Source organism: Nycticebus coucang, chromosome 4 (genome assembly GCF_027406575.1).
Source record: "Nycticebus coucang isolate mNycCou1 chromosome 4, mNycCou1.pri, whole genome shotgun sequence".
Taxonomy (NCBI): domain Eukaryota; kingdom Metazoa; phylum Chordata; class Mammalia; order Primates; family Lorisidae; genus Nycticebus; species Nycticebus coucang.
In genome coordinates, this window is record NC_069783.1 from 1609660 (window position 1) to 1632173 (window position 22514).

Consider the following 22514-nt stretch of genomic DNA (forward strand, 5'->3'; position numbering starts at 1 on the left):
GCCGTGTGGCCACCAGGTGTCCACCCACAGACGCGTGGACAGACATGTGCAGAATGTTATCCAGACCCACAGGAGAAGGAAATGCTTTCATCTGTGACAACGTGGGTGAGGACATTACATTGAAAGAAATAAGCACAGGCAGAAAGTCAAATATTTAGGTGTTGACTCTAAAAAGGCTCAACGGATAGAAACAAAAACTAGAATGGTGTTGCCAGGGGCTGGGTTCGTGGGGATCGGGGGTGCAGAGTGACACAAAACCTCCCTGCACGGCTGGAACAGGCTGCAGAGAGCCAAGGCACGGAGCGGTGACTGGGTTCGGTAACACTGTACTGTATGTTTGAAATTTGCTAACAGAACAGTCTTGAGTTTTCTCACCATAAGATGTATTTTTAAGAAGGGTAACAATGTGTGGAGATAGGTGAGCCAATGAGCTTGACTATGGTGCTCATTTCTCAATGTACATGTATTTTAAGCCATTACCGTGTATACCATTTTTTTTTAATATGAAATGCTTCACGAATTTGCATGTCATCCTTGTGCAGAGGCCATGCTAATCTTCTCTGTATCATTCCAATTTTAGTACATGTGCTGCCGAACTGAGCCCTATACCAATTTTTATTTGTCAGTTTTACCTCAATAAATCTAAGAAAAAAAAAAACAATCAAGAATATGTCTCAAAAGCAAAGAATTGTGGCTTGAAAACCTTTAAGCGTTTAGGATCAATGGAAAAAGTTCCCATACTGACTGGGCACAAACCTTGTAGCCAAAGCTGCACACCAGTGAGGAGCTACCCACACTCGGGGCAAAGTCAGGCCCCACAGAGGCAGGAGAGGCTGTGGGGCCGGGACACCTGCCTGCCAGGATGCACAAGGCCACCTGATTTAACCTTTCTGAGCCCCAGTTTATTTGATAAATATGAAAAACAATGTTAGTAGCAGGGACTAGGGGAGCCTTGGGTGTGGCCTTGGCTGAATCCACATTTTACAGAACAAACCCCTTTTAATAAATTTGGATTTGGGCAGCGCCTGTGGCTCAACAGAGTAGGGCGCCAGCCCCATATGCCGGAGGTGGCGGGTTCAAACCCAGCCCCGACCAAAAACTGCGCAAAAAAAAAAATAAAAATAAAAATAAAAAAATAATAAATTTGGATTTGGTCGTGGGGTCCCTCTTGGGGACTTGCAGGGTCTCAGTGGCTCCGAGGCCTCAGGTTCCCACTCGGGCTGAGAGATGGGCTTTGGCACAGTCAGGCTCTGTCACGTGACTCCAGCTGGACTCTGTAGAGAAGGCAGCGAGCAGAGCAGGGCCGACCTTCCTGCACAAGGCTCGCCCCACACAGGGCGCTGTGAGCACTGCTGTGGCTGGTCTAAGCAAGACAGTGCACCTGCTCCATCTCCTAATGTTTTTGAACCACTCAGCTAACATGGAGAGCAGATTACAGACAGAAACACACCCACCCCTCTGTACCTGGCGCAGTCCTGGCAAAGCAGCATAGACCTGCACCTCGGTGCCCTCCCCTGTAAGAGGGGTATTAACAGTAATAAAACCTGACAAAGCTTCCCTGAGAATCAAGTGCGATAAAGTTTTTGAACAGACCTTTGAAATTTTAAAGGCATGTACAGACTTCAGAGTTATACCAACTCCAAGAATTTCTGCTACATCTCAAATGAACGTGATAGGTTTTATTTAATGTCTAACTGGAAATTGAATGCTGTGATCCTGACTTGCTTCTGCATAGCTCCCAGAATCATTCATACCGCTAATTTCGTACAACTGATAGCAGAACTGTTTCATACCCTAGGGTAAGTCCTCTGTACCCTGGCAGATGTATGTTGGAATTCCATTCTTTCTACCTTTCTATAGTATAAATTTCTTTCTATCTTATAGGTGCTTATTTTTTTATTAAGTCACACACACATAGATCATGAATACATTTATGGATATGTAGGGTACAATGTGTTGTTTTTTTATATATATACAATTTGAAGTGCTTACAACAAGTGCTTAATTTTATGGTGAATGTTTTTGTCACTACCTCTAGACTCTGACTCATTTACATTTTTTAAAAGAGATTCCCCTAAGTTTCCTCTCGATTTCTAGTTCCTTATTTACAATGGAAACATGTTTCCCAACCTGTGTAGAGTAACCACCTGCAGAGAGTCTTCAGAATCAGACCCTGAGCTGGACCACATCAGGTACTTGACCTAGTGAGGAAGGATGATTATTCCTCTGCTTTGCTGTGTTGTTTTAATATCGTGTGGGACAAAGCTCCTACTATTTATTTCTTTTGAAAATTCTGCCAAATTCCAAAATACATTACCTTTAGGAGGCTTTCCTTCTTACAATGTTCTTTTCTGAAACTTCAGCCTATTATCCTGAGAATTAATTTTGTTTCTTCGCCCGTGGTTACTCAGACACACTGAGCCTGACTCCGTCTGGGGGAAGTGGGCGAGGCGGCGTGAGGGTCCGCCTGTGGACCTGGGCCCAGCTCGTCACTGCCCTTCCTCCCAGCTGTCTCGTGAGTGTGTGTTTCCCAAACTTGTCCCCGGTAGAATCTCCAACCGCTTGTGGACATTTTCTTCACATTTTGTTGTTTTTGAAAACATTAAATCAAAACATAAAACCACATTTCTAATGCCATTTGATATGTTAGCTCATTTGCATTATAAATCTGATTATAGTCTTTTAGATAAATCAGAAATGAAGAAAGTATATTGTCAATTGGGAAAATAACTATATAATTTCCTAAGTCAAATGAAGCTAAAGCATTTGATTGGAACTAAGAAGATAATTAACAGCCCCCGGGAAAGCTACAGGCTTGGTCCTTTCTCCTCGTTAGGTACAAAATGGAATTATCTTCCATTGCTAAGTCCTCAGAACCTCTGTGGACAGGAAGCTGGCTGATGGGGGTTCTCAAACTCGGCTAATTAGGCAGACAGCAGACTTGGGCATGTAACTCGTTTGTACTAGAGCTAACAAGATACAGAAATGACGTCTACCTTAAAACCAATGGATTGATAGAGATCTGTGAAACCATTAAAGCACTAGGGAGGGCGGAGGATTGTGACTTCTGGGAAGCACGGATTGAAAATAAAACCCACTTCAGGAGACGAGCAGGAGGCAGTGGCACAACCTTTTCTGGAGCCAGCCAGAAAGGAGAGCGCGCAATGAGACCAGCCTTCCTTCCTTCAAAAAGTCAAGGTGAATTCTAAAACCCACAGGGACATAGCTTGGAAGAACAGGATAAAGTTTCAATATGTAATGTTTCCCAAACATGTGATTTTGAATAAAAATAGTGCATGACAACGTGGGTCCAACTCAGAGTGAAGTAATGAGAATTCTGTGGCCGTTGATGTGGTTGGGCCTTCCCTCCACACAGGCCCAGGAGGCCGGGGTTTCTGTGTATGTTTAAAATTTATTCAGTGTTGAATCCCAACACCTAGAACAGTGTCTGCACATCGTAGGCACTGAATAAATATTTGTGGAATAAATAAACAGGGAATCAGCGTGGGGCAAAATAACGGACGTGTGACTGCTGTGATTCCAGCATCTCCCAAATCCTCCAGCGTTCTCCAATCTTACTGAAATAACCCATCAAGCAACAAATTTTCACATAGTTTGAGATTATAAAATTTGATCTGTTTTTGCTGCTAATTTGAATTTTTCTAGCCAAACAAGTGACCAAATAATTTCTGTCCAAGTCCAATTATACACGCTTTAAACATTTTCACAACATTTTTTTTCTTTGTAGATTATGCTATAAAAGAGGTCTTTTTATTTTCAAGGAATTGAAAAAGACTTTGGTATTCTACCCCAGGTGGGTGGTACAAATATATACATCACAGATAATAAATAGTCTAGCTCTTCAACAGAGGAAGCAAAACAGCAAAGTCAACAAATAAAATGATCCCCCCCACCAAAAAGCAGGATGAGAAAGTAAAATTGTTCAAATATGAAACACATTGAAACTAATAACTTTTAAGTGAGAACTACCTTTGCCCTCAGAGAAGATACTCAAATTAATTCTTCCCTGAATGACCAACTGTAACTCCCCTGTCTGGCTAATTAGCTGATCACTGTTCCTGTAGACAGCCCTCTTTCAGCATGTAAGTGTTTTTATAGTCACTTTGGAAATGGAAGAGGCGGACTCTTATCTGCAGACAGGGAACATGTTGTGCCAACCCTCCCCCAGCCCAGTATCCCAGAAAGGAGGCCTTGCACACATGTGGGGCTGACAAGGTGATCGGCCCTGTCTCGATGTGAACACGGTGAGTCACAGACCCTGGCTGCAGGTGACCCCCTGGGTATGGGCAGGGACTGTGTCTTCACACAGGGGTCCAATACTAGGTCTCAGCAGAATCTCTTGTTTGCACCTCCTCTGCCACCTAGAAAGACGCCCTTCCCTTGACAGCTGAGACAAATCGGCCTCCTAATCCTGCCAAGCTGCTCCAGGAAGCTTGGCTGCGTGCGCCTGGGAGTGTGCACCACGCGCCCCGCACGCCCTGCGGGGTTGAGCTTTTGCAGCAGCTTTGCATTTTATATCATGTTTCTCACTTGCAACATTGGAGCAGCAGGGCCAGAACTGGAGCCCAGACTTAACTAACTCCAACCCCCAAGTTCAATTCTGAGTCTGGATTAATCCTCAGGGTCAGAGCACTATTTCTGTGTTCTGTGTTCCTGATCTCAGTTTTATGCCAGCCTGATGGCAGTGACGGTCCTCTCCCAGCCCCAGGGTCTCTGCTGTCCACTAACCTTACCCTGGCCTGGAGCTCCCCCACAAATATTCCAGGTCTGGTGCACTTTTCTTTATTCATATCTATATGGTGCCCTCGTGATGCTAATAGAATGAACATGCTCTGACCCCTCCCACTGCCCTCATATGACCCCACAGTGATAGTCAAATTCACAGTTACGCATCCAAAGTCACATTACACAGGAATGAAAGTTGAAAGCATCACGTCACAGCCAAGCATCCACACAACCAGCCGATAGCAACAGCACATCGCTTTTCTATGCTGCTTTCAAGGGACTGATGCCACGTTCCTCACAACACTGCCGTGAGAAGGTGCCCGCCTCTCGGGGAGGACCTCAGCCCCACCTGTCAGCTGGGCGGGCCACACAGCTGAGTGTCGAGGAGAGGTCAGAGCTGAAGCTGACAAGTTCAGGTGGTCATGAGTGATAAAAATCCTGCCACTCCCAAAACGCAGTGCACCCTAAGTAGCCCATCCACTACCTTTGTTTAAAGCACTTCTGATGTGCAAAACACCAGAACAGAGTGAAAGTAGACCCAGAGATGAGCAGAGCAGTTAGTCAGTTAACAGCAGGAAATTCAGAGGCAGTCAGGTTTGGCCTCAAACTCCTGCATTGTCAGTTAGTGGCTGTAAAATCTTAGACAACTAAAAATTTGGTTTTGGAGTTTTTGAAAATGAGAATAATACTAACTACCTTTTAAGGTCATTAGAGTTAAATGAGCTTGTGTAAGTGGAACACTTACTACATTGCATGGTGCAAACAAAAATGTAACAAATGGGAGCTTTTATTATGGTAGTTAAGACAGAGCCCTTGAGATCACAGAGGTGATTGCAATGGCATGAAAAGGTGGACCCAGAAGAGCTGGGTGGGGGCCCGGCGAGGAGTCTGGGTGGGCCCAGGGAGGACACGTTAGCTTGTGAAGACCTGCGTCATTTGAAGGCTTGGGCTCTGGAATTGTATGACTATGAGTGAATGTTTTAACTTTGTGGTAAAGTTTCACCGTCTATAAGATTCTGATAATTTAGGCGGTTTTGTAAGTGTGAAGCTCAATACTACGGAGAAAAGAGCACAGGATATAGAAAGCCATCAACACAGTCAGCTTCTGACAATCATGATAACAGAGAGTCAGGGAGGATGGCGAGGCTAACGGGCCCTGGAGTCTTCGATACGCATCAGTGCAGGAGATGAGAAGCAGAAGGGTGTGGGGCACCAAGCTGGCATGTGGGGTGCAGCTTACAGAGCAATCCCAGCAGGACTGGGGGCGGGTCAGATGCAGAGGACACAGGTGCTGGGCATAGCTTGCTGCAGAGACCAGCAGCCCTGTAGCTGAACACAGCCCCAAACAGCCTGGTTATGTTTCAGGAAACATCCTAAGAGTTTGACAAAAATCACCCCATCTAATCTCCACAGTAGCTTTCTCAGGTAGGCGATGGTGTTGTCTCCATTTTAGAGATTATTAAAGCGATTCTCAAGGAAGCCCCACTCCCCGCAGCTCACAGCTAACAGGTGCCGCAGCAAGGCTTTAACTGGGATCTGCCCGACTCCACTGTCCAAGTTTTTTACAAAACAGGACAATCCCTATACAAAATGTACAAAACAGTACATTCCTGTGGGAATGTACACCCCACGTGTGGTAGAAAGTTAGTGGGGTCCCCAGGATAGCATATGGGAATTCACAACACCACAGTGAAGACCGTGTGCCTGAGCCTCAGAGAAGAATTGGGGGGGTGTCAGTGGATGCCCCAGAGGGGAAGTAGGGGGGACACCCATGGGTGGGTGAGGGGCTGCAGCTTCTCATGAGGGTCTGCAGGCTGCTGAGCCCGTGGTGTCTAAGACCAGCTCAGATCAGGATGCACAGGAAGGGAAGGATGCAAAGGTGGGACCCCAGGAGGGCGGGCCAGGGTCACAGAGGTTAACAGAAGCACGTAGAAAGAGGGCCCAAGACAGGAAGGACTTTGCCTGAGGCACGGGGCCAGGGTAAGCCAGGCAGAGAGCTCTGAGCAAGGGGAGGCACGGCTGAGCAGTGTGCAGACTACGTGGTGGGACAATGCCTGGGGAGGTGGTTCCTGGAAGCATAAAGTCTGAAGAGTGCTGGAGGTGGGGACAATGCCCAGTGCCACAGCCCCCATCATGCCAGTGCCCCCAGGGCCCTGCTGAGCGGTTCCCTGGCAAGTGCTCTGGCCACGCAGCCTCAGCTCTCCTCACAAAGACCCCCCAGTTACTAGCTTTTCCCTCCTCTAGGGGGGAAAGCCGCATGCCCTGGGTGGGGGACCATGACCTTTACACAGGCAAAGACTGAGGTGGGTGGAGCCCACTCAGTTGAGCAAGGGCGCACGTCTCACTGCTTCGAGAGAAAGTTGGAAGCCGTATCGAAAGCCATGTGGGGAATTGTAGTGAGCACTGAGGAGAAGGAGATTAGCAAAGGGACCAAGGGTAGAGTCCTCCAGAAGAGGGAACCGGATTTCATAGGTGACTGTGCTCGGGGAGGGTCCTGGGAGGCAGAGGCTGCCTGCGTTCTGCCTATGGTGGGCTGTCTGCCAGAGTCTGCCTGCGTTCTGCCTATGGTGGGCTGTCTGCCAGAGTCTGCCTGCGTTCTGCCTATGGTGGGCTGGAGGGGAAGACGCAACAAGACAAGCTAAACATGGCTGGCTGGGTTGTGCTGGGCTTGAGGACTCCACTGGACGCTGACGTGGAAAGATCCCACTTCAGGATGTCCGGAGCCTGCGGAGCTGCCAGCGAGGGTGTGAAGCGAAGTTGGAACAATGGGAGTTAGAGTCGAGGAGGGGCCCTATGCTCAAAGCAGTGTGTGCAGCAGGCAGAGGGCTGGGGACAGTGGCCTCTGAACAGCACCCTCAGCCGCCAACTCCCTCTAAGCTCATGCATCCAAGGCTTGCTCTGAGTGTGTAACTTGAAAATTCATTCAAGAATTAATCTTCTAGTGAATGTTAATAAAAGATGTGATTTTGGAGGATAGCAGATGGGAATTTCAAACTCTCAGAAACAGATGTATACAATATAATGCAGACTTTAAAATAAGGTCACTCTTCAATTCCCTGCAAGCCCAAAACCTGCCTGGTTCAGGTTTTTCAGGATAGGTGGATTTTATTTTCTCATCTCCAAATAATCAACAAAGTTTTCTGCATTGTTAACTAGGAATGGACAGTAATAAAGAAGTATAGAAATAACGAAATAGCCCACCTCTGAAATGCTAAAATTTGCGTTTTATACATTTTGCATGCGGCATCAGTGAGACGGGAGGATAATTTTTTTGTGAATTTGCACCTGAAGTGACCAATGTGCAAAATGGGGAAGCAGCAGAGAAGAGAGAAGCAGCACGGGGTGTGAAACGTCTTTGACGAGGTCAGATTTTCCACACTTAGACCAAGATTAGCCTATGAGATATTGTTCTTGAATTTGTCATCCTAAACAAATATCCGTGGGTATGGCAGCACTTTTAACATTAGTGTTAAACAATTAGAAAAAAGAAGTTTGAAAATCATCACGGTGAATAAAAATTTAACAAGCGGAAATCGATGGTAACAAAGTCCAATTGGGAAACCTGACCAGAAAATTCATAAGAGGAATTCTATTTTTTCTTAATCTTTAACATATTTTGGTGTGCTCTGCGGACGTGTTTGGGCAGTTGCTCATCCGGGCCTGTCTTCCCTACACAATTCCATCGCAGGACCCTGACTCGAAATCAAGCATTACATGTTTGGGGGATTCAAACTCATTAAATAATTAACACAAGAAAAATGTAATTATAAAGATAATTCTTTAAGGAGGAGGGAAAACGAACAACCCATTCACGGGACAAACAGGATGGGACTTGATCAGCCCCTGCTTTACCTCACCCAGAGCAGGTTTCTCCCGCTGTGTGCACTTAACATGAGGGACACGGGTGGAGGCCCGATTACGCTGTCCCTGACCTGGACACAGACTCACAGGCCTGGGGTGCACTCTGGACTGAGCTGAGTGGCCAGTGCCTCCCAGGTTGGCTGGAGCTGAAGGAAGAGGCTTTGAAGAATTAACAGTCTTCCTCTACACCCATTGTTTTGTGACGAGTGCTTGCTTGTGGGTACTGTGGCAGGTGATACCAGGCCTCAGGCCTGGCTCTAAGCAGTGCTGCAGCAGCTCCCGCCAGGCCATTCCATTCCCTACAGAACGAGGGCCACCTTTCCGCCTCTTGACATTGGGGAGATTAACTGAGACACTGGACGCAAATGCTGTGAGTGCAGGCAGGTTTGGGGTACCTGCCCTGCCAGTCCTGCCCTTCCTGACTCCTCCTTATTCCTCACTTGGATTATCTCAAGATGCTTCCACCTCCAAGCCTTGAGAGAGATCTGGCAGGTTCACCTCTGGATGGCAGGGGCACTCATGCCATCGCTGAGCTCAGTCATCTCTTGGTAACCCACCGCAGCCACCTCGATGCCCAGTAAGGCCCAGCTGGGAGGCGAAGCTATCTCATGTGCAAGTTCACATCTTGATCCTTGACTTCTCTGCAGCACCTTTTGCCCAAATGTTCTCCCCCAAGCAAGGAGGCAGGATCTCAGCCTGCCCATTAGCACCAATCCTGCCCTCTATGATTCTCTCAGCCAGAATGCTCTCCCTGGCGAGGCCCAAACCAACAGTCCTTTATTCTGCCCCCAAAGGTATTGATGACCTTCTATCCAATATCAGAAATCACGAATACAACATACGTACAACGTACGCAGGAGCACATAGGTGCCATGGGCTGGATGTATCTCTCCCTCCAAAACTCACATCTTGAGCCCAGCGTGACAGTATTGGGAGGTGGCCCCTAGGTGGTAATGAGAATATAAAGGTGGACCCCCGGGGTGGAGCCAGTGCCTTGACAGGGAGGAAGAGGGCCAGCAGCCAGCTTGTGAACATGAGCTGAGAAAAAAGGTCTGTAGCCAGGACAGGAGGTCTTCTCAGACACCAGAGGTGCCAACACCCTGACCTTGGCCTCCAGCCTCCAGAGCCTTGAGACACTTTGTGCTGTTCACATCCCCTGGTCTACAGGCCCCGTGTTCACAGACAGCGGCAAGCAGAGCCCCTTCTGTGTGTGCTCCACCCATTTCCTTGGCTCCCCAACCGAGGGCCCCACATTCACAGTTACTTATTTCCTCAGCAAATATATTTGTGATCCCTGCCATGGGCCAGACAGGGGGACAGATGAAGCGGGAGCCAAAGGAAGAAAGGAACAGCCCTTCACATGAGTCACAGGCCTGTCACACTTGAGGTTTGCCCACAAAAATGGCAAGCAAAGAAAAAATTACAACCAATCTCCCTAATTGGTGCTCAAGTATGCAGGGATTCTTTAAGTACAGCGATGAAAGGACATTGAAGGCAACATGAGTCAAGCAGGACTGGTTAATAAAGAAAGGGTAGTAGCTCTGGACGCCGGGCACTCCTGCCCAGCTGGGTCCAGATGCCACATGCCCCCTGGGCCAGATCAAAGCTGCAGAGACCTCATCGAGATGGAGCAAAGCAGAATAGGGTGTCCTATTAATCATGATTTCCATGTTTTAGAAATTAGCAGAAGCTTACCCTCATCTCATTTCTTCTCCCCTCCTGGTCTTTCAGTGGACTTTATTATATCAGAATGCACAAAAGCCTCACCATGATCCAGGATGTGATAGCCGTTTTCTCTTCCCCCGATCCGGGTTGGATGACACAGAGATGGGCAGACACCGTGGCTGGGGCACAGATGTCGGGTCTGTGTGTGCACACGTGTGCACCTGGATTCTTACCACCAATGTGTTACACCTCACGTGCAGGGTTCTGACATATAGCAAGGGGTCGGCTGGTTGCTTTTTCATTTTGCTTTGTCTCAACAGTTTGGTCAAGTCACAGTGAACACAGTGCTGAGAATGTGGGTATTTTAATCAGAACTTTGAACAACCTGCAAGGTGTAAAACCATTTCCAGCACAGTCCAAGAACACTCAAGTGAGGACCCCTCAGCACTGCTCTTGTTCTGCTTATTCTAGTTACTTAAAGACCATTTCCCACATTCCTCAAACCAGGCTCAGGCACGTCAGCAATGATCCACTGGACACTGCTGGGCTGACAATCTCTCCTGCCTATGCGAATATCAGGAGCTCGCACTTGGGGCCACAGTTATCTGTACAGGCAGACGTGTCTGCACACGACAGAAGGAAGCAAGCCAGGTCACTGAGCCATCCAGTGGTTATGCTAGTCTTCTGGGCCTGCCCCAACAAAGTGCCACAGGCTGGGCCCCTAAAACTACAAAAATTTATTTTCTCATGGTTCTAGAGGCTGGAAGTCCAAGATCAAGAAGACAAAACATTTGGTTTCTGCTGAGGGCCGGCCTTACTGTGTCCTCACATGGCAGACGACACCTCACCTCACCAGGGCACCAGCTGGGTCAGGCACGGTCCCCATGACGTTATTGAACATCAGTCACCTCCTTAAAGTGCCTCTTCCAAGCGCCACCTCCAAGTACAGCCTCTAATACAGCTATATTGGAGGGTTGAGGGTTTCAACATGTAAATTTTTTTGGGGGGGCACAATTAGTGCTTTTATTAACTGGGTGGGTACATAAATGGTAGACATTCAAAGGGAGATATCAAAATTCACAGATAATTTTGGGGAAAAAGTTTCCTCATAATTAATATTCTCATAATTAAACTTGCACTTGCCGACCCCCAGGATGCACCACCTGCCTGAATTCTGCAGAGCCCTGGTGAGGCCTCCGCCCCTGGCCTCCTGGCTCTCACCAGCACAGTCCCTTAGAATGAGGCCCGCATGCGCACCTGCGCTTCGGAAACCAGAGACGACCAGGGCACCTCCTTCCCAGAGGCGTTGCCAGCACTTTTCTGTCCTGGCCTGTCCCCCACTCCTCACGCTCCTCTCGCCCTCTGGCTCTGGCTGCCTGCTGCCCTCACAGGGGCACCTTCACTCAGAAGCTCCTTCTCCATCCCAGCCCTTGTTCAAAAAAAAAAAAAGTAATGGTCAAATCCTAAAATACAGGAATAGCGTGGAAAATAAAACAAAAATACTCGCCTGTAAGGAAAGCCCGCTTCAGTGTGTATGTTTGGCAGGGCAGAGAATAGCAGAATAAACAAATTAAGATATATGCTGTCAGATAAGGTTGTGAGGACAAATTAAGCAGGATAGTGGGGTTGAGAGTTGGGGGCAGGGTGGGCAGAGGCGATGTTGGGGGCTGGCTGACAGGAGAGTGCAGAGCCCAGACAGCACTGGGAAGGCCAGCCCTGCTGGCCTGAGGATGCCCTGTGCGCTGCTGCCCCTCCAGGACACCTCCTCCCCGCACTGGCTCCAGCCCTGGTGTGTCCCAGAGATCAGTCTTCAGGCCTCCTATCCTTGCACCTTGACCGTGACTGTTCCAAAATTCTAATCTCCAGCACACTTAGCTCCTCCAAAGACCCGCACTGCACTTTCAACTGTGTTCTTACTGTCTGTGTTCGATGCAGAGCAGACAACATGACTTAGCATGTCTAAAGCTGAACTCATGAGTTCCCAAATGTTCCTCCTCTACCCCCCTGAGCTTACAAATGGTCCACAGCCCGCATTCTGCAGCCCCCCAGGCTCCTGCCCTGTTGGCTGGCCCTGATCTGGGTGCTGTGGCAGCCTCCTGCCCCCCCACCTGCCAGCAGAGAGATCCTCACAAAGGACCAGTCCACTCGGATGCCCTGTCACCTGAGAAGTCCTCATAGCTACTGTCCCTACACTCTCTTTTCTGCCCACCTGCCAAGTGTCCGGGCTTCCTGACAGCTCTCCCACCCTCTGACAAAGCCCCACAGCCTTGCCACTGGGACTTGGACATTCCAGCCACAGCACCGCCTTCAGCCATGGAGAGAAAAGCTAAGCAGTGAACAAAAGGAACAACAAAACTAATCAGAACAGGGATTGTGCTTAAGTATTGAAAGACACACAGAGGTGAGCAAGGAGGGATAGAATGTTTGGAAACAACAGTGGAAGGCGAGTGCCTGGAACTCTTCCATCCTGTTGCCTCCTGCAGGGTGGGGTGGTATTGCATAGATTTTAAGTGGACTAGCGTGTTCCTCCTCCCCAGAAAGTAACCCCCTAAGGGCCAGTCTTTAGCCTGCAGTGCCAGGGCCAGTGTCTGGAGGGAGGCATGGCTGCACCCTGGTCTCTGGGTGCCCCTGTGCTCCTGGTGAGGGCCACTGGGCTGCAGGTTTGAAGGGCATTAGGGAGGGGGTAGACTGTGAGAAGGAGAAACGTGGAAGAGACGGTTGGTTTTATGGCTCTGTGAACGTCAGAAGGTGAGTGAGTTACATAAAAGGGTTGCTTTTCATCCACCCTCAGAAAATACGACTAGGGGTAAAATTAGGATTCATATTCTTTGTGGTATTTTACATCTTTTGCCTCTATTATTAAAACAAAAAATATGAAACAAAGACCTCTCAGCATACTAACCAAATAACTATGAAAGGAGCATGGAGGACAGACGCCGAGGGTGGAGGACAGACGCCGAGGGTGGAGGACAGACGCCGAGGGTGGAGGACAGACGCCGAGGGTGGAGGACAGACGCCGAGGGTGGAGGACAGACGCCGAGGGTACAACGAGAGAAGGGCAAAGGAGGACGTCCAGCAAGAAGGATGGGCCCAGCAGGGAGATGACCGTTAACGGTAATTCACTGTGTACTTCAGAATAGCTGGAAAAGGAGACTGAGTGCTCCTAACAGAAAGGAAAGACAAACGTCTGAGGTGATGGAATCCCAAATACCTTTACTGGATCACACACCAAAGTATCACACGCACCCCAAACACGCACAACTATTACATAACAATAAAAAAATTAAGAAAAAGAAGAAGAAGAAAGGAAGAAAGGTGGGAGGGAAGGAGGAACCGTAGGCAGGCTGATGCAGTCAGAGTACTCAAATGTCATTGGAATTTATTTACAAAATGAATTGAGTTTTCTTCCTAAAACATTTAGCAGAGTAGAGGAAGGGGTGTTTTAATCAGCCCTTAATCAGTCTCACTATGTGAAAACTCTTAGCTTCTATTATCAGCATTATAAGCATATTATTCAGGAGATTTGGGCTTGATGTTTTCTTATAGCAATGTCTGAGACTAAGGCAAATAGTTTGAGAAAGAAAACCTAGTGTAACTAAAGCACATTTTATAATAAAAATAAACAGTATTAACACCAGCTCTGCGAGTGCCATGTACGGTGTTTTCAAGATCACTTTGCGTATGCATTTTACGTGTGGACCTCGTCAAAAGTCCTTACATTCCTACTACCCACAACTCACACAGACCACACCACGGCAAAACAAAGAAATGGCATGAAGGCTGCGGAGAGTGGGCCGGGGCTGAGCTGAGCCAGCCCACAGCTTGGTCCAGGGATCATTCCATGCGGTCACAGCACGTCCCTTTGCAGAGTTATGAGGCCCAGCAAACACCGACTGACTGCGGCCGGGTGGTACGAGGGGGCTGGAGCAGGGGGAGCCCCTGGAAAGGCAAAGCGACAAGTTAGGGGAGAGGCTGGCCGGAGGCAGGCGCTCCACGTGGGGTGGGTAACCGCAGCTGGGGACACAGAGATCGGGGGTCACCATGGGTGGCCTTTGGGCCAGGTCTTGGAGGACACATGGGTAGACACATTTGAAAAGGAATTTCATGAAAATGTCATAATAACGATGTGCGTGTTGTCTCTGGGAACCTCAGTAGGTGGCCGTACTGTGCAGAGAACCCCCCGGAAGTGCTGGTTGAGCCCAAACAGAATGAAACTAATGCCTCCCCACTTTGCTTTGTGTCCTGCGGCTCCACCACTGGAACTGCTCTGGCCACAGGAGGACCATCTTACCCCGACGACACTCCAAGCTCCCTCAGTCCCCACAATCCCGGGTGACTGGGATTCTGGTTGGGTACAGGTGACAACGCCTGGTGAAGGGAAGTGGCTTCCTCAAGGCTGCAGAGGTGCTGCCGTGACCCAGATCACGGGTCACAGAAACGCCAGCTCTCTGTTCTGGGAGGTCTTCTCCACCTGGCCGGTGGTGGCTGGCACCATCTTCTTTTTATTTCCATATGTGCTGGGAATACTTTCTACTCGCACAGGGAACATACTTCCCACAGCCTGTGGGATGAGCCCCAGTAGGTCGTGGGTGGGAAAATGCCTCTGACAGCCTCATCGCGGCCTGTTTCCATTTGACTCTCCCGCACACGATCGGTACGTTACTCCCTGCTGTTCCTCTTAGTCTGCAGTGACCAGAGGGTCCCGGCCGCCTCTTGCTCAGTGCCGCTGTCAAGGGCCTCTTCCCCCAGCGCTGCACAGCTGGTCTCCTCCCCGCACCTGACAATCTCAGTCCCTTGTGTTTTCTGCTGTGACAGGCTGTGTTCTGTTCATTCGCTGGGTTTCCTTGGGGATGTGAGCGGTTGAGGCTCCGTGCTGGGGGTGCTGGACACTGCTGGGTCTGCACACAGTAGGTCTAAGGGTAAGCATGTGGGAGTGAAACAGAATGTTCCAGGCTTACCTGTTCTGTAAGGCCTGATGTAACTGATGCCAGTTAGACCACAGAGCAGGGCACACACCCCTCCCGGCTGGCACACTCCCTGGGCCTGTTCCTGCTGCCCACCACACCACCATGGGCAGGAGGCCTGGGCCTCCCTGTCCAGGGCCACCACAGCTTAGTGGAGACACGGGTCACTGACACAGCTCAGTTGAGCTTTCTCTATTCCTCCTCTCAGAGTTTCTTAATTCATTAGCGCATGGACCAGGTAATATATTTTAAATTTGGCAAATACTTCAGTTATTTAATAAGTTGTTTCACACAGAGACACTTGGCAGTTTCCAGTCTGAGGATGGGAGATGGGAGTGCCCAGGGTCCAGGAGAGTGGCCTGTGTGTTTGTGGCCACCTTTTCCCGGTCACCTGGGTGTCTTCCAGTTCCTGAAGCTACTTCTCACCCACAGGGAGAGTGAGGACCCTCCAAGAGGATCAGCCCGGCTATTCATTCAGTTCAGACGGCCCCATCTCTGAGTCCCGGCCCCTCTCAGGGACACACAAACGTCACCCCAGGTGCATATTTTGTCCTGTTTCTGGCCCCTCTTCCTGCCCACTCCTGTCCTCCAGGTCAGATGGCACAGCCCATTCAATTCACACCTCCCAGGAAGCCTCCTGGCTCTGCCCTCAGAGGACATCCCCACACCCACGCTCATGGCACTCCATTGCTCTCTCCCTTTCTCTCGCCCACTAAATCCTGATTGATTGTTAATATTCCATTGCTTGATCTTTACTCCTCTTTTCAACTCCCATGCCTGGAGGAGGTTTGTACAAGGACCACCTAGTGTCTCCCACCAGTTGAAGCGGTGCCTGGATCCCACGGTTTACAGGGGAGGAAGGGAGCAGGCTGCACAGAGACAGGAGGTGGCCGGATACCACTGGTACTGCACTCCCACATCCCTGACGCCTTCCCTTTGTTTATCAGACAAAAGGGGGTTCTTCAGAAAATAAAAGTGCCCAACGTCCCAACACTGATTCCTTTCTTAGAATAGCTATGGTTTAAATTCCTTATGGAAAAGGAAAAGTAGGATTCAGTAACTGTAAAGTCCCTACCCTGTTAGTGGTAAGAGTAACACATACACAGCTGTGCAAAAAAAAAACCACAGATTTACACCCTTTGCAACAGCAAAAGAGAGAAAAAACAATTTAACACCCAAGCTAATCAATTAACTTAACCTTAAAAAATGTAATATGTCCCTAGAAAATCCCTCAATGAATCCCCAACAAGAAAAAAAGAAAAAAAAAACCTTTACAGCCAAAAAAACAAAAAAAAAAACTCATTGTATAAATAATTTACTGGAATACCTTTAGAAATCCAACCACTGTCACAAGTGACAGAAACGTCACTATTAAATTGTTTCTATCTTCAGTTTCAAAATCTTTTCCATATACAAAATTAAGGGGGGGTTTCTATATAACAATTACCAATCTAAGAAATTCCAAGTGTAAAATGAAAACATGTTTTCACGGCCGTGGGGGGTAATGACGTCAGCGGCACCTGCTGCTCTGGGGGTTGACCTGCCATGTCGCTGTAACGTGTAAGCTCACACAGTCCACGGTGCCCTGCCTGTCCAGAAGGAAATTTATGCTTCAAAGGCAGAAATCTGGGTTTTTGCTCTCCATCAGTCTGGTGGCAGGGATGCCTCCTAGATCACTCTGACACAACTCCCCATCCACCAGGACACTTCAATATGGAAAACTTCAAGTAAACCTAAACACGGATGGGAGGGCACAAGAACCCCGTGGCCACCAGGCAGTGATGGCGCGTCATAGGCCCTGCTGTCCACCTACACCCTCCCCCGACAACCATGGCTCTATTATTTTGAAGGACCTTCCAGAAATCATAAAATTTTACCTACAAGTGTTTCATCTCTAAGATACAAGAACTTCATTTCTAAACAGAGCCATGACACGATTAACATACCTAAACAATTAAAAGTAATTACTTAATATCCCGTACATGTTTTAAAGTGGAGGGGTAAATAGAATGTATAAAGTTGTATTTTTTTCTTCTGGCTGTAGATTTTAATATCTCATATTTCATGTAAGGTAGAACAGCAGGATAGTGGAAAATTAAGGGATGGGTGTTCCCTTGACCAGAGCTAAGTGACATAAAGTCAGGAGTAACACAAGGCAGGGAGGTGTCCATGGCCCAGCTCACTTTCTGCTTCTCCTGTTAACCTGCGCAGCTTGGGGAAGTTCTTATATCAGGGCCTGGGCTCCCTGGGGCTGGCTGTGTTCCCCTTCCTGAGTTTGTCTCAGTGACGTAGGTGTCACCTAGAAGGATGACATCCCAGCTGTGATCTTTCAATCCAGGCCACTGAACAAGACTCTCCAAATAAAACAACTCCTGAAAGGATATTTGTCTCTCAGCCTCTACAGCCATCTACGATTTTTTAGTGTCTCAGCTGTCATGAGTCTACACTGTGGGTTTCTGGGTACAGGTGACGGAAGTGGTCTGGTTTTATGGTGTGAGGTGCTATTCAGATTAATGGCATTTACTTCCCCACATCCCAAGGTGGCTCCTGCACGTGCTGACCGTCCCCAGCATGGAGGGAAACAACACCTTCCGTGTCAGACATTACCGTCATGATTCAGCCACTCAGCAGAGAAGCAGTGGAAGGGGTGAGGAAAGGATGTGAAAGGAGAGGAAGGAAAGGAAGGAAAGAAGAAAGAAAGAGGGAAGAAGGAAGGGAGGATGGGAGGGAGAAAGAACCAATGATTCCTGAAAGCTCAGCCAACACCTGCTCCGTGCAGAGGCCCCTCCCAGTTCAACTTTAACCCCCCGGCCGGTTAGTTTTGGGCTGAATGAAACCACTGTGTCTTCTTTCTGTTGTTCTGTTCATGGGGGTGTTTTATTCAGAATCTCAGGTAGACAGACACTGAACACTGATATTCCCTTTCACTCATTCTAGTCAGGGAGCATAAACCATAAGGAGTCAGACAGAAAGCTGTCACCACAGGCCGTGCCTATGGGACTTACCCATCTGGGAAGACGGGCGTGGAGCATAAAGACAGGGTGGGTGAGCGGCACACACAGCAGACGCTCTGGGGGGCAAAGTTATGTGGTAGTCAAAGCAGAGAAGGTTTAAGGAAGAGTAACAGCACAGGGGAAAATGAAGAAATGAGCAACAAATATCACTAAGCCAGAAAATTTAAAAATTAAAAAAAAATGCATGGACAACTAAATCCATTCATGGATTAAAGTAGAATATTGCATTTCTACGTTTCTCTTCATATAAGGACCATTTTACACATACAATATTCATGCTCATATTGTATCAAATTCGGTCATCTTAGTAAAACAATCATAAAAACACAGGTTAGATGTTATTCATATACACAAGTTGGTTGCACAGCTCCTGGGTTCATGCACTGGTGATTTGTTGCTCCTATTTTTATTTTTGCATCAAAGTTGCCTTGGCAATAGGCATTTATTTCTGAGACAATCAAGTAAACCGACTCTAAGAAATTGTTTGGAGTTTAACACTTGAGGAGTGAAGTGGTTTGTTCACCCACCCACCTGCCTGCCCATGCTGCATGGACCTAGGAGCTCAGAGCTGGGTCGCCCTGCCCTGGGCTGAGCGCTTGTGCACACAGGTAACCCTCTGCCGTGGGACCTGTTTGGAGTGGGGATGTTGATGTTTCCTGCCTTAGTGTCATCTTGAGGAGTCACACGCCAGCCTCCTAGAGTGCAGCCTGTGAGAAGTGACCGTGTGTGACGGGGGTGGGGGGGCAGTGTCAGACACCCTCAGGAGGCAGAGAGGAGCCGTCTAAAAACAAACCCACCAGCCAAGAGGCACCCGGGCTTTGTCACCCCTAATCCAAAATCCTGCAGGTGCAGTCTCCTCAAGGATTGCCAAATCATTCACTCCCCTGATGAAGTAACTGAGGCCAGAGGGACTGGGCACCCCTGCAGGGTGGCCACAGGGCCACACCGCGGTCTCTGGGCTCTCATCTTGTCTGTTTTCCACACCAAATTTACACACTCCTGGCAAGTCTTCTGGTGTCCCAGCTACCAATAGTTTTGGGCAAAAGATTTTGGTTTTCTTTCTAACATAACTTTTGGTAACCTGTACAAAGGTGGGAGGTGGATAGTGCCCATGCCTTTCTGGTCAGTAATAACAATCTCTCCAACTAGCTCGTGTGTGTGGTTGAAGAACTGAGGCCAAAATGTGATACTTCGTGGGAACTTAGCAGACGGTGTGGTAACGGTCCAGTGACCTTGGATGGGGTGAACTAGTTAACTTGTATACTTAGGAAATCATGAAACCCGTCATCAAATATTAAAATATAATAGAAATAGAAAATATTGTCACAGGAAATAGAATAGAAAATATATAAGAAATAGAAATGAAACTGTCACACCCAGAACAGGCCTGAACATAGTAGGTCTTAAAATGTGTCGAAGCAATTGAGTTGAATTAGACTTATTCTCTCTCTCCAGCATCTAACAGTAGCAGAACTAGGAGCCCACTATGAAATGAAATACCAGGCCAGCCTGAACGCAGTCTGTATTCAAAATACATGTTGAAATAAATTTTTAGCCTTTAAAATCTAAGCTCATGCTTTGAGGTTAGTTTTTCTCAAAGTCAGATTCATAAAAGTTCTATGTGGAGTGGCAGCGTCTCCTGGCACTGAACGGTTAGCGGTGTTGACAGTGGCACACAGTGACATGACCCCACCTAAAATGGAGAAGCGTTTTGAAAGTATTACCCCTCTCGAGAGCCTTAACAGAGTTTTTGATCTAGCAACTCTATGAATTTACCTTAAGAAAAGAATGAATAGTGAGAAAAGTTTTAAGTAAAAAAAAGGTTATTAAAATTTTGTTCATGAAGCCAACTTATAAAATACAATAGAGGATTGGTTAAGCATATTTCAGTATACGAATAAAGTGGAATGCTATATACCATTAAACAGTGTTGCAGAAATATTGTCACAGGCAGACACGTATAATGTGTAAAGTAAAAACGGAGTAAAGAACAAAGTGTGCAGCTTGACCTACCTTAATAAAAGCCTTAATTAAAATAATTTTAAACCAACAAATCATTTTAATGGTTGTCCTCACTGAGTTTTGGCTTTAATTTATTATTATTATATTTTATTATCCTATCAGTCTAATTATGTAAAGAAAATAAGTCTATTTTAAAAGCTCTGTGTCTCTGTCAGTGTGATGTTGGTGCAAACAACAATACTCAGAGGGTGAACTCCATTGCCAAGGTGAGTGCCCAGGCGCCACCTGGAGAAAGTGAAACTTCTGAGCAGGTAAACATGAGTCGTCTAGTAAACAGAGGCCTCCAGGCCCAACAGGGCGGCATATTTCTCAGCTTTTCTGGATATTAAATTCATCCTTTTTATAAGATCAGCATTTCTCAATTCCATCCACTCAATTAGAAGAAAAGGAAGTTCACAAAAGCTGAGTGTCCTCTCCAAAGCCCAGCACAAGGCCGGCTGCCCAGTACAAGGCAAGGCTGTCCTTGGTCAGGGCAGATCTGCTCCTCAGTAGATTGAACAGTGATAAAATCTGCCCCAGATAGATTTTACATGGCCAGGATGTGCCACCACGGAGAGGAGCCGATGCCAGCCCCCAGCTGTGCACAGGGACCCTGGGCTCTTCCCAGGGGACTCTGGGCACAGGGAGGGTGATGACCGGGCCCTTCACGCATGTGGCTCAACACAAAGTCAGCACTGGAGGCTCAAATGAAAGAATATGGTGGAAGGAATCTGAAATCTGGAAGGCACCATATGAGAATGAAAAAAGAGAAAATTAAGTCTAAATACGTTTTCTGGATAAAGTTCTCTGCTCAGCTTGGTTTGTTTCTGAGGTATTTAGAGTAGCTCTCATCAGTGTAAAGATGTAAGGAAAAGTCATAAGTGATATGTGAATTTAAATGTATAGTCTATTGACTAAACAATGGCATAAAATGGAGACATTTAAATGTCAGAAAAACTAACAAATAACTGGCAGAAAATAACTCAATTGCCCCAGTTTTAGGTCGGTCCTTACTGTGTTCTAAGTTCTTCTTGGTTTCCAGGTAACATTATTTACATCCCCAATACAAGAAGGTCCCAGAGGGGCTACATACCACACTCTCTGATTCCTCATGCGTCAATGTGAGCAGGACAAATGTCCAGGAGACAGCCACATGCACCTCGTCCTCGGCTAGAGCCTCCGCAGGACCTTCCCTGCACAGAAGAGGGGAGAAGTGTTAGTGGGCCTGAGACGGCTTTCCCCCGACCGGACGGGCAGGGCTGGTGATTGATGGAGGCTTTGCACACACTCCTCCACGCCCGCAGCAGTTCACCCAAGGAACAGTGCTGGAGTCACACCCTCCCACTGTATCTCCTCAAAGGGACAGTGCTTTTAAAATAGAAGTCTGTTCGTTAATAAACATGAAAGATCAAGGTCACTTCTGTGAAACTTCAGCAAGTCCCTAATGTCTGGCCTATCTACAAAGAGCCCCAGCTAAGGAGAGTGGCTCGCTGCCCAGGGCCTCATCACCTCTCAGGCTGCGACCACATCATGTGGACAGAAGGTTCTGGACTAGCGTTGGACAGCAGTATGGCAGAATACACAGGTTCAGACAAGGATCCCCAAACCAGCCTGCTTATCTACGGCCACACAGGATTAATTCTACAATGGCAATCATAAATGTTTAAAGAAATAAAAGCAGAGACATGAGCAGAGCAAGGAAGTTTCTGATATTTCCCATTTTCTAGGTTCACAGGGAAAACTAGGGTGACAGAAGAAAAGGACAGTCATTCCTCTGGAACATTAATTCAACTTTTTCTACCCACCAACCATATTCGTTCCAATTTTAGCAGTTCCGTGGGAGGAAAAACGAAACATGAAATTCTTGTATGTGCTCAACTTGGCATAATATTCTTTACTTCTACCTGGAATGCCCTCCCCGTTCTGGGTCTCCACAGTCCTGCATTTTCTGCGTGACATTTCCGATGTTGGTAGTACAAGGGTCTGCACACCAAGGGCAGCCCCAGTAACAGAGGCCTCCATTACTGAATATCCAACTAAGAGGGGCCGTGCTCTACACCAGACCCCGTATGCAGGTTCGTTCTCATTTAGTTCTCAGAGTTGGCGTTACTGTTCCCCTCTACACTGGCTCAGAGGTGCACGGTAACACCCTGAGACACACGGTCAGAACATCGTTAGCTGGGGTGCAAGGCCAGCTCCCGCCTGTCCAGGCACACGGCCCATTTCTCTGACACCCCCCAATATTTCAGTTCTATGTTCTCCA

General features: G+C 47.7%; 1 protein-coding gene and 1 non-coding gene across 15 annotated transcripts in view; both read right to left on the reverse strand.

The window, feature by feature from the left end:
• The window catches only part of MYT1L (myelin transcription factor 1 like), a 476241-nt gene that overhangs the window by 413351 nt on the left and 40376 nt on the right, over nucleotides 1-22514 (reverse strand). For all 14 annotated transcript variants that reach the window (XR_008379597.1, XR_008379596.1, XM_053588628.1 and 11 more), the window contains exon 2: nucleotides 21345-21444. The gene's annotated coding sequence lies outside the window, so the exon portion shown is untranslated. The remainder of the gene's footprint in view (nucleotides 1-21344; nucleotides 21445-22514) is intronic.
• On the reverse strand, nucleotides 498-604 carry LOC128585122 (U6 spliceosomal RNA). Its single transcript, XR_008379868.1, has one exon. It is a non-coding gene; the product is annotated as a U6 spliceosomal RNA (small nuclear RNA).